Source organism: Macaca nemestrina, chromosome 11 (assembly GCF_043159975.1).
Source record: "Macaca nemestrina isolate mMacNem1 chromosome 11, mMacNem.hap1, whole genome shotgun sequence".
NCBI classification, from domain to species: domain Eukaryota; kingdom Metazoa; phylum Chordata; class Mammalia; order Primates; family Cercopithecidae; genus Macaca; species Macaca nemestrina.
The window spans coordinates 60582420-60592985 of NC_092135.1; the positions used below are offsets into that span (position 1 = coordinate 60582420).

General features: G+C 34.2%; 1 protein-coding gene across 5 annotated transcripts in view; it reads right to left on the reverse strand.

The window, feature by feature from the left end:
* LOC105483334 (potassium voltage-gated channel subfamily H member 7) overlaps positions 1-10566 on the reverse strand; it is a 473655-nt gene that overhangs the window by 391535 nt on the left and 71554 nt on the right. The gene's annotated exons all lie outside the window — the stretch shown is intronic.

Below are 10566 nucleotides of genomic sequence, written 5' to 3' on the forward strand. Positions count from 1 at the left end.
GTGTGACACTGTGTGATCGTGGACTTTATTTTAAAGATGTTCACATCGAACAGCTCTTAGCAAAACATAAGTTGAAGGAAGTACAGTATACCCACTTTAAAGTATGATAACAATTTCCATCTAATACAGACATATTTAGACAGATACTATTATTTCATTATTGAATTATGAAAACATTTGCTGTATTATATATGTTATGATATGAAATATTAACTATGAGCCATAGTCAACATATATTTTGGGAAAAAAATCATTGGCATATACTTGGTACATCTAAATTAAAATGAGGAAGAAATCTGGAATTGGTGTATACTCAACCAGAGTGATAGTCCTATTTATATCTGCTTTATTGTAGTTGAATTAGGTATATTAAGATCTTAGTATTATCAAAATACTAAGTTAAGAGAAATAAAGAGCAACAAGTGATATTTTTAATTCAATGTTTCACATTTCAAGGGTTCTACTCTATGTTGACTAAAATTCTGTTTTTGAGTTTTCATAACTTAATCATCATAAATGAGTTATAAAATAAACATAAAAAGACACATTCGTTTTATTATTCAGTAAACTCCAAGAGATTGATATAATTGTATAAATCTTTCATTCAAAGTAAATCAATTATTTTAATAGGCTGAGCTAAACAAGACGTCAATCTTACTTACAGAAACAACCAAAAGAGGTTGAATGATGTACCAATGTTCCAATTCTAGTTAAGGTCATAGGTTTGCATGTAAATTCTATGACTGGAATGTTTGCTATACCCAGAACCTAGGACAAATTCTGCCATATATTAGACTCTTCATTAATGCTGTTGATGTGACACTTCTCCCAATTCTTTTATATTACATCTGAGGAAAATTTCAACTCTTTGGCTTCCATTTAAACTTGTTTTTATTTTTACTTTTTGAGACAGAATCTCGCTCTGTCACCTAGGTTGCAGTGCAGTGGCACATTCAGCTTACTGCAGCCTTGAACTCCCAGGCTCAGGGGATCTTCCCACCTCAGCCTCCTGAATAGCTGGGACTACAGGGACCTGCCACCATGCCTGGTTAATTTTTGTTTATTTTTTAGAAAGATGAGGTCTATGTTGTCCAGGCTAGTCTAAAGCTCTTGGACTCAAGCCATCCTCTTGCCTTGGCTTCCCAAAGTGCTGGGATTACAGGTGTGAGCCACTGTCCCTGGCCCTGAAATTGCTAATTAAACTAAATTAAAATATTTAGAAGATTTGCTTTAAAGGACAATTTAACTTATATACAGGGTGTTTCTAAAGTGAGATTTGCTTTTAGATGACACAAATTCAAAAACAAACATTAATTACTCCTTTAGCTAAATAATCACAAAATTTAAATTAATAGGGCCTGAATCAATATCAGTATTTTAAAGCCTAAGTTAGTCATCAAAATATAATATAACCGTGGTAAAATTAAGTCCTGTTTACATTTCACTGTGAAATTTACTTTCCACCATTTGGGAGGTTACAAGGAAAAACATTTCTTGGTTTAAAAATTTTTTTTCTATGTTTAATTTTAGTTGTGCATTTTTCATTTTTAGATTATTATTTTTTGTTTGAATCTGTAAAGCTGTTAAAAAATGTGGAATAAATTACCAAGGTAATCATCTGCTGTTTTACCATTTCCTTCTGGTGCCAGCTAAAATTAAAATGGGAATATCAGTGTTTAGAGATTTAAATGTTAGGCATGATTGAACTAATATCATTTGGAAGAAAGGCTCCCAGACAAATCCACCAACATGTATTGAAAAAGCAGCTGCTTTTACTGACTACCCTTCAGGTTCCTCCATTAGTCTGTTTAATGAATTTTTCCCTTTTCAAAAGTGCAGTCTTAATCAGATTCCTGATGAAACAATATAGTTTTTTTTTTTTTTTTTGCTAAAATTCACATCTGGTGAGAAATACAAAACAAAACAAAATATCCCAAGAATGATTATAGAGTTAGCCATTTTTCCCTGTAATGCCCACCAAAAAAAAAATGTGTATATCCTTAGAAACGTTGGACCACAAAGATATCTCAGTTACCAAAATTTCTAGATAAAGAAACTGCCATGCACAGATAGTTATTTCTTCAGGTTCATAATCATGCTATAGAGAATGACATGAAAAAAAAATTTCCCCCTCTATCCTGGGAGTACATCATATCAGACCTTGGATTTCTCACCAGGCAATAACTAGGGCATGGTTACTGAGTGCAAGTAAATTGTAGATGAATATATTGTTTCTTGGGACAATTATGGTCAAGTTATCTAGTTTTTTCAATAAAAACTGCCATTGAGTGCTGTATTTTCATATGCACAGCCATCCAATTCATATGAGTTACTACCATGCACAACTGAGATATATTCCTTATTCTCAATAAGCTCACTGCACTTGGGCAGAACCAAAGCTGAAGTGAGTACTATGAGTAATAGTAGATTTATATCAACTCTTAAAGGATATTTTATATGCAGATATGGTCTAACACCAGTTACCAGGAGAAAAGTAAAAACAACTTATTTCTTCTGTGTTGTTTCCATGGGATCTGTTGTCACTAAAACATAGCAAGAGCTGAGTAAATATATGTTGAAGAAAAAGTGGATGTTTTAATGAGCGTGTTCTAGGAAAAACATGAGACCTACTACACCTTGAACTAAGAGGAAAGTCAGGGAAAGTTCTCTGGAGAGGATGACAGTTCCCTGAGATCCTGCACAGATATAAACATTGGGCAGGACCCAGTATAAGCAGCCAGGCTATATCGTTATTGGAGGATATATTCTTTAGTCAAACTGAAACACCATTTATCTTTTATATAAACAGAAAGACAAAAATGTTGAATAAACTCTCGCTTTAAAAAGTAAGCTAGAGTTTGTGAGTATATGTGTTTGTGTGTTTGTGTGTATACACACACACACATATTGTTTATATGTATATAAACAATATAACTATAGCTATACATATACATATATGTATATAAGCATCTACAGTTACATATCTCCATATGCATATATATGTATTTTTATATACCCATAGTTGTATTGTTTTTAGAAACCAATATATAATCAAGCAAATCTGATAAAGTATTACATTCAGTAGAAATTATTTCCTATACCTTTACCATTGAATCCTCTTATACCATTGAATCCTCTTATAGGTTTGCCTTGTCTACTTAAAGTGTGAGTCAATTTATACAAGTTTCAATAAAAAGTAAAAGCAAATAAGCAATAACAATTTCATTGCCTTTTAGCTAAGCTTTGAAGTCTCATGATTTGCTATGCACAGGAGGACATTTCAGGGTTCACATTTTGAGGCCAAGGACATATGAAGGAAAAATCGGTTATTATTTGAGGAAACAAAGGATGACATAAATAATATTCAAACATAGTGTAATTGGTTGATCTAATGAAAAGTCCTTGTTAAAGAATTACCTGAGAAATTTTCGACTCCTCAAGAAAGAAGAAGAGGTACTTTCTACTCTTTCCCAGATAGGGTAGTTAAGATTGGGCGTGGGTTTCTTCACCTCCAGGAGAAACAATTTTTTGTTTATAAAAATGTAGATCTGTGAAGGGAATATTTAACCATACCCTACATAAAGAATAGACTAGAGACCTTGGGACTTCCGGATTGAAAGGTAAGAAGCCCAAGCCAGAGAAGTAAATTGGGTTGTCCTCTGTTAACGGTGGAGACCTGCAACCTTGCCTCACACAGGTCCTAGGAAGTTGTACATCCCCTAGGGACTAAAAGCTGCCTGGTATCATTGGAGTCTGGGGAGAATAGCTCAGCCCAGCACTGAGGGGATAAACTTGACAGCAGATAGGTCATCTTTCAAGTAGATCCCTAGGACAAACCACGGTACATTTTCAGTGATAATCACAATGAATTAACCCATTCAAGGTTTCTCAGCCCAATTTCTTGAATGATATAAGTCCTGGGGTCTCTACAACTCAAGAATAGTAAGGGCACGTCACAATGATTGCTCTTAGATCTATCACTGATGTTGATTGGAAATAAGTTGCAAGCTAGGTGTGATTAGATTGAGGACTAAAATGAAGGAGAGAGGGAGGGAGGGAAAGAAGGAAGAACATGAGGCCAGGAAGGAAGGAAGGAAGGAAGGAAGGAAGGAAGGAAAGAAGGAAAGAAGGAAGGAAGGAAGGAAAAACAGAGAAAGAGAGGAAAGAAAAGAAAAAGAAAAAGAATCCAGAGAACAAAAGCTTTTGGAATTTTTAAAATGAGAGAATTTTGAAACAATTTAAATATCACAAATTAATAATTACTTTCTAGATGATAATGTGTATTTGCTTCTGCTAATTGTTCTCAGCTTTGCAAAAATTGCCAAAAATTGCCTTCAGAGTCCCACTTATTAAAACATTCAAAAGATACAAAGTCCTGAAGAATATGTAATAACTTTGCATATAGTGTGTTTACTGAAAATGAAAGATAATAACGTCACTTAAGTGGAAAAGCCTTAGTATTTTCACTATGCTAATCAAGTGTACGGTATGTGGCACATAATTTCTTAATGCTATGAATTTGTGTAGCTTATGATAGCTAGCTAGAATACTTATTTATCTTCAAAAACACTTTGACATAGTCTGAAACTTGACATGTTCACTGGAAATCTAACGCAGTGGATTCAAACATTTTCTAGTTTAATGACCACCTTGCATAATTTTTAAAAAATAATCTCAAGTAGAAAAACAATACTTTGCTCTGACATACATTGGTTAAACAGGAAATTAGTTGTCACAAACCATTATTCGGCAAATATTTTAAATTAATTTATATTTTTATAAATCTCAATAAACTTTTCCTTGTATTTGAAAAAAATCACCGTGTGTGCAAGACATGTTATTTATTCGATCTTCAGCTATGCTTATTTCTCCTGTAAATTTAGGGGACCCATGCAATAATTCTGCATCCCCTTAATGTCTGTATCTTGTAGGTTTTAAGAGTATAATCACTTAGTTACCACTAAAGGTCCAAAATACTATAAATTTTTATTGTGAGTGAAGTAAAATTAATGTTCCCCTTCTCATTACTCCTATAAATAGTATCTTCTGAGCCATATACTAGTGTTCATAATGAGATCACAAGTAGTGAATCACTTGTCTTTAAAACTAATTACACCAGAAATGTTTAGTGTCTGGTATACGTACAAATAAGCTTGGCTTCAATATTTTATTTCACTGCAGCATCTGCTCAACAAGGATTTTCCCTCTAAAATATATGCTTTATTGAATACCTAAATACGGTCTTTTGAACAGCACACTTAAGATTTATCTAGATAACGCATTCTAACAAAACTTCCTTAGAAAGATCTGCACAAGGTATTATTCTTTCACTTAGGAACAATACATTATTTACATGTAGAATAGCAACTAATTACAATTGCTTTATCATTCTAGTTGCTTGGCTGTGATTTCTAAGTTTATGAATGCCTTTTAAAAATATTCTACCTAAGAGTCAGGTTGGTATGTTACAGCAAAAATAAGCTTGTTTTTATGATTCTGTAAAAACTAATAACACAATTCTCTTTTGGTCATATGACACATATTGAATGTTAACACTTTTGCTTCATCTACATTTCCCCCTACATTTATATCCCTGTCTATATCAAGGAATTGATTAGAAAGCTACTCAAGCAAGCTTAAGTGGGGGAGTTCTACTGTAGGCATTGAATAGATTTGGCTGATATCTATGGTGAGTATCTATTGCTTGGTGTGCTTAGCAACATTTCCACCTTTTCCTCTGGAAAAATCCTTCTTCTGACTTCAAGCTTGGAGTTTCAATGTCCCTATGTCCTTACAACCTGAACATATGACGAGATTATCAGAGGCTTTCTCAAGTTGTTCAAGTTGTTTTCAAACTATGACTAAAGAAAGAGAGTCTCTGGTGACAGCACTATGAAAAACAGTTCCCCAAAATCAAAATATCTGATTCGATTACAGCGACAACTCTTCACATTTTTTAAGTTCAGACATTCTACTAAGCACTTTAAACATTTAACAGCAACTCTATCATTATACACCACATGTTACAGGTGAGGAAACTGTAGGTTAGAGTCGATGCCCAAGTCTTAGTGCAGTTAAGTCATGGTGCTCTTATCTAAGTCAGGCAGTCTAATTTTAATCTGACAACATTTACTTATCACTTTCTAACAGTGGGAAGAAATCTGCCTGAGAGTGTGAGGTGCACCATAAAAGGAGAAGCACAGATGAAGGATTCGATAAGATAAGATGGTGGTATTTGAGTCTATAGATCCAGCTGCTTCTCAGCTGTGCCAGAACCTCTCCCCTTCCTGGAGTTTGACTGTTAAATATTCCTTTAATTATGATATTTCCCATTCTCCTAATAAGCTAATAAGTCTCAACTTTTTTCTCCCTTAACCTAATTTGAGTTGAGTTGCTGAATCTCCAAAGAAGGGAAAGATAGTAAAGGCGAGTCCCTCAGGAATGGGCAGAGGAATTGAGAAGCCAACATTCAGTGTTGCTCTCTTTGCCTCTCAAGAACACAAAGGCTCCCTTTCTTTCCGCTTCCCTCTCTTTCTCTAGATCTTGTCGTTCTCTCCATTGCTTTTCTCCAACTACTCATTTTATTTTCCCTGACTAGAGATCTTCTTTCCTTTTTCATGACTTTTTTGTTTTTTTCCTTCTACACAATGTACAATTTATTTCCCAGGGATCAAGAAATAACATATATATGTATATATATAGTGTGTATGTGTGTGTGTGTGCATAGGCTTTTGCTATAACATCTGTCAGCAAATAACTTGAGCTAATGTAAGATCTGGTTGGAAGGAAAGAGAGCCTAACACTGGGGATGGGGAGGGTGAATGAAGGAGATGTGGAGAGAAGAATTACGCTTTTGGGAGCAGTGGGAAGAAAGACTGTGGATTTAGATCCATTCTGATCTAATCAGCAGATGTGAAATTGATAAAGACCACCCTGTGGCACAAACTTTAGCAGAGAACTGGGTGGTGTTCCTCTCAACACTAGCAGCATTGTACACTTCACTCATTTAGAACTCAGTCTATATGTCTTAGGTGTTTGTGTTTTGAATGTCTGAGCTCCTTAATGGGAGAATCTGAAGAATGTTTGGAGGAGTCATAAAAATTGGATTTTAGTCATAGTATCAGTATATGTCTCGTATTCATTTTTATATGAGAATTATAATAACTCCCATCTGCCCACCTTATAAAATTGCTGTGAGACATGAAGTTATATAAATAATGTAAATATGTGTAGGAAACTATAAAGGTATAGGTAAACATGGGAGGTATGAGTCTTAATCTGTGTTTTATCCAGAACCAGAAATCAATATATTCTATGAAATTAAGAAACAATTATTTAAGCAGTTGTTTAAAATGAAGAGAAAGAACCTTCAGCCAGTAACACAATCATCATGTCATCTTGAAAGCATTTTATAATACAATGGATAGAATAGAGATAATGAGATCCATCACTGCTACTATGATTCTTTCTTCTAAGTTTTGTCTACTTTTCTATAAGCATTTCAGGAATCATGCCCCAAGATTCCATTTCTTGAAATTTCTATAACTTTGTCTCAACTGTACACACTTACTTTCATAAATGAATGTATGCTACTTTAAGACAGGAGCCATGATTAATTAAGCACCATTCTGAGTACTCAGTAAACACTACAAATATTATTTGAAACATTTAAAAAATCATTCAACTGATGAGTTTTGAACCCAAAAGCCCTGTACCTATATCCATTTGTATCAATTATTACTATGCCATTTGCTTCCCACTTACGATATACGAAGTAGATATAGTTTGTTAATTGCAAATAGCATGCATATGCAGTTGACTTTCACTATCTAAAACTGCAAATTACTCACTGCAAGTTACACAGTGTGCTTCTTTCTAGTTTCTGTCACCATACTGATACTTAAAATTATAGTAAAGTTCCAAAATTGTTAGAAAATAGCATGACCCTCTAGAGCTTGATGCATCCGTAGACAGTAAACGTTCAATCAAATTGCGGGGAGAGAAATGCGGTATAGGAATTGGGTTAAGAGAAACAAATGACCAGAGGAAGTTAGAAAGCTAGTAATGCTGTCTTAGTTGGGTGAAATACCTAGTAGAAAATTAATCTGGAAGGAAAGCATTTGCAGTGGGAGCGTGTGTGTGTGTGTGTGCGTGTGTGTTTTGTTTTTGTTTTTGTTTTTACTACTTAAGCTTATTGGTTCTTTCATTTGGTGCCTACTATGTGTCAACTACTATGGTAGTCTCTGGAGATTAAAAAATTTAGCTATTTTGCCTTTGTGTAAACAATGTGACAAACACCATAACAAATCGATGTGAGGAATTTAATAAAGATGCTACAGGAGTCTGTGTGTGTGAAATGTGTGTTTGTGAGGTTTTTTTTTTCTCTGCCCTAAGGAAAGATTTTTATCAGTAGGCAGTGTTTTTAAAGTTCCTCTTTAGTATTTCTTTCCTTCCAAATATTTGGCTTTTCCGTTGCTTATATATTTTATGTAAAAATGGGTATTTCCCAATAGTATATTACTACAACTATACGATTCCTTAAGGTTTCATGGAAATCTCATGTCAGAGCACTGCAAATCAGGAAGTGGAAAATAAATGGTCAGGATGATGTCTCTGAAAGTTTCATTTTGTAGAAGAGAAATCACAGCAGTTACAAGAAGCCATGATGCTTTGATTTTATGGCTAGCATGATCATAAAAATTCAAAGCACAAGGTGGTCATATTTTATGTATGTATTAAGAATGAAATCATTTTCAAGGAAATATGCCTTCTCTCCATGTAGCCTCCTTCATAATAGTTTACAGACAGTATAACTTCCCAATTATCTAAATATTGTTAAAGATGATCAAATCTAGTGCAATCTAGCAATGTGTTCTAGGTCACTATTATAAACTACTAGAAATGCAAAAATGATACATAAATCTTCTTTCAAATGTACAGAATAGACTTATTTTTCCAGTAGAATTATGTCCAAGCATAAATAATCACTCCCTTTACAGATTACTGCAAGTACAAAAGCCAGATCGAAACTGACAGGGAATAAACAATGTAGGCTTAGATATAGATGCCTAAAAAAATCAATTCATGAGTTATTTTTAAAAAAACTAAAGACATTTGTAAAAATATCCAATGTAAACATAAATATCTTTAAGCAGATGCAGTTTCAACTTTAAATTTATTTTCCCAAATTCATGATATTTTAGTATGTTATGAAGCACCATACATACATTTACTCTAGCCAAAATAAATTTACTTTAAATAGGCAAAGAGAGCTCAGCCAACATATTTTGGTTAGCCAACATAATTTTTTAAAGCTGTTATATTTTTAAATTGTTAGACATATATAGCCATATAAACATCAGAGCTCTAAAACCAAATTTTAAAAATATTAAAATGTCACAATGCGGACATGAATATCTACACGGACTTTATTGTGTTGGATATAACCAGGAGAAGGGTAAGGAAAGAGGAAAAAGAATACAAGAAGGCACAAAACGGAAGATGAAGCTGTTACTAACACCAACATTCAACATAAACTTACTCTTCAGGGCACAAGGTGGAAGCAAAAGAAAGCCTAATTGCAGGGTGCAGACAACGGAAAATGAAATGAAGATGCAAATGTCAAAACTCAACTAATAGATGACACTTTATTGAATCCTTGTATGTGTATGTGTACAAGTCCAAAAATGCATACACATGTATCTTCTTGCCTAAATATTAAATATAACCATCAGCTTACTTCTGACATTGTGTTTAAGAGTGAGAACCCTGATTGACAAGGATGAGTGTTCACACTTTGAATATTGCTTTCTGAAACAACTCTTCTGCATGCGTTTCAACTCTTTCAATTCTGTGGGGCTTCTAATATAGGTAGGTCCTTTGCTATGTGCTTGAAGGTTTTCTTCCTAGGGACTAGAGGTGCATATGTCTTACTCTGTTGATACCACACTGTTCTCCTAACAAGCAGTGTTTGTAAAAGATAACAAAACATATTTATTGAATTTAATAGAGGGGGTGATAACTACAAATTTAAGTGGCCATATTACTGTCTTTCATGGAGCTGGCTCAATACATAGTGAAGAATGAATATGATCAAAATACAATAAATGAATGAATTTTACTTTACCTTGATGACAAAATTCTCCACATTTTTCTCTTTTATTTTTCGTTTTGAAATAGGGTCTCACTCTGTTACCCAGACTGCTGGAGTGCAGTGGTACAATCATAGCCCACGGCAGCCTTGTACTCTTGGGCTTAAATGATCCTCCTGCCTCAGCCTCCCAAGTGTCGGGGACCATGCCCCACCAAGCCAGCTAATTTTTACATAATTTGTTTTTAGACATGGAGTCTAACTATGTTGCCTAGGCTGGTCTCAAACCCCTAGCCTCAAGCCATCCTCCTGCCTCAGCTTCCTGAGTAGCTGGGATTGCAGAACTTTTTTTTCCTTTTATAACAAATGCTCTGCTATTCATACTCATTTTCTCCCTTCCTCCACTTTAACTACTAAAAAGCATTTAATGTTTTTGCTTTCCTGTATACTTCATTTTCTTTTTAAAGTGTCTGTGT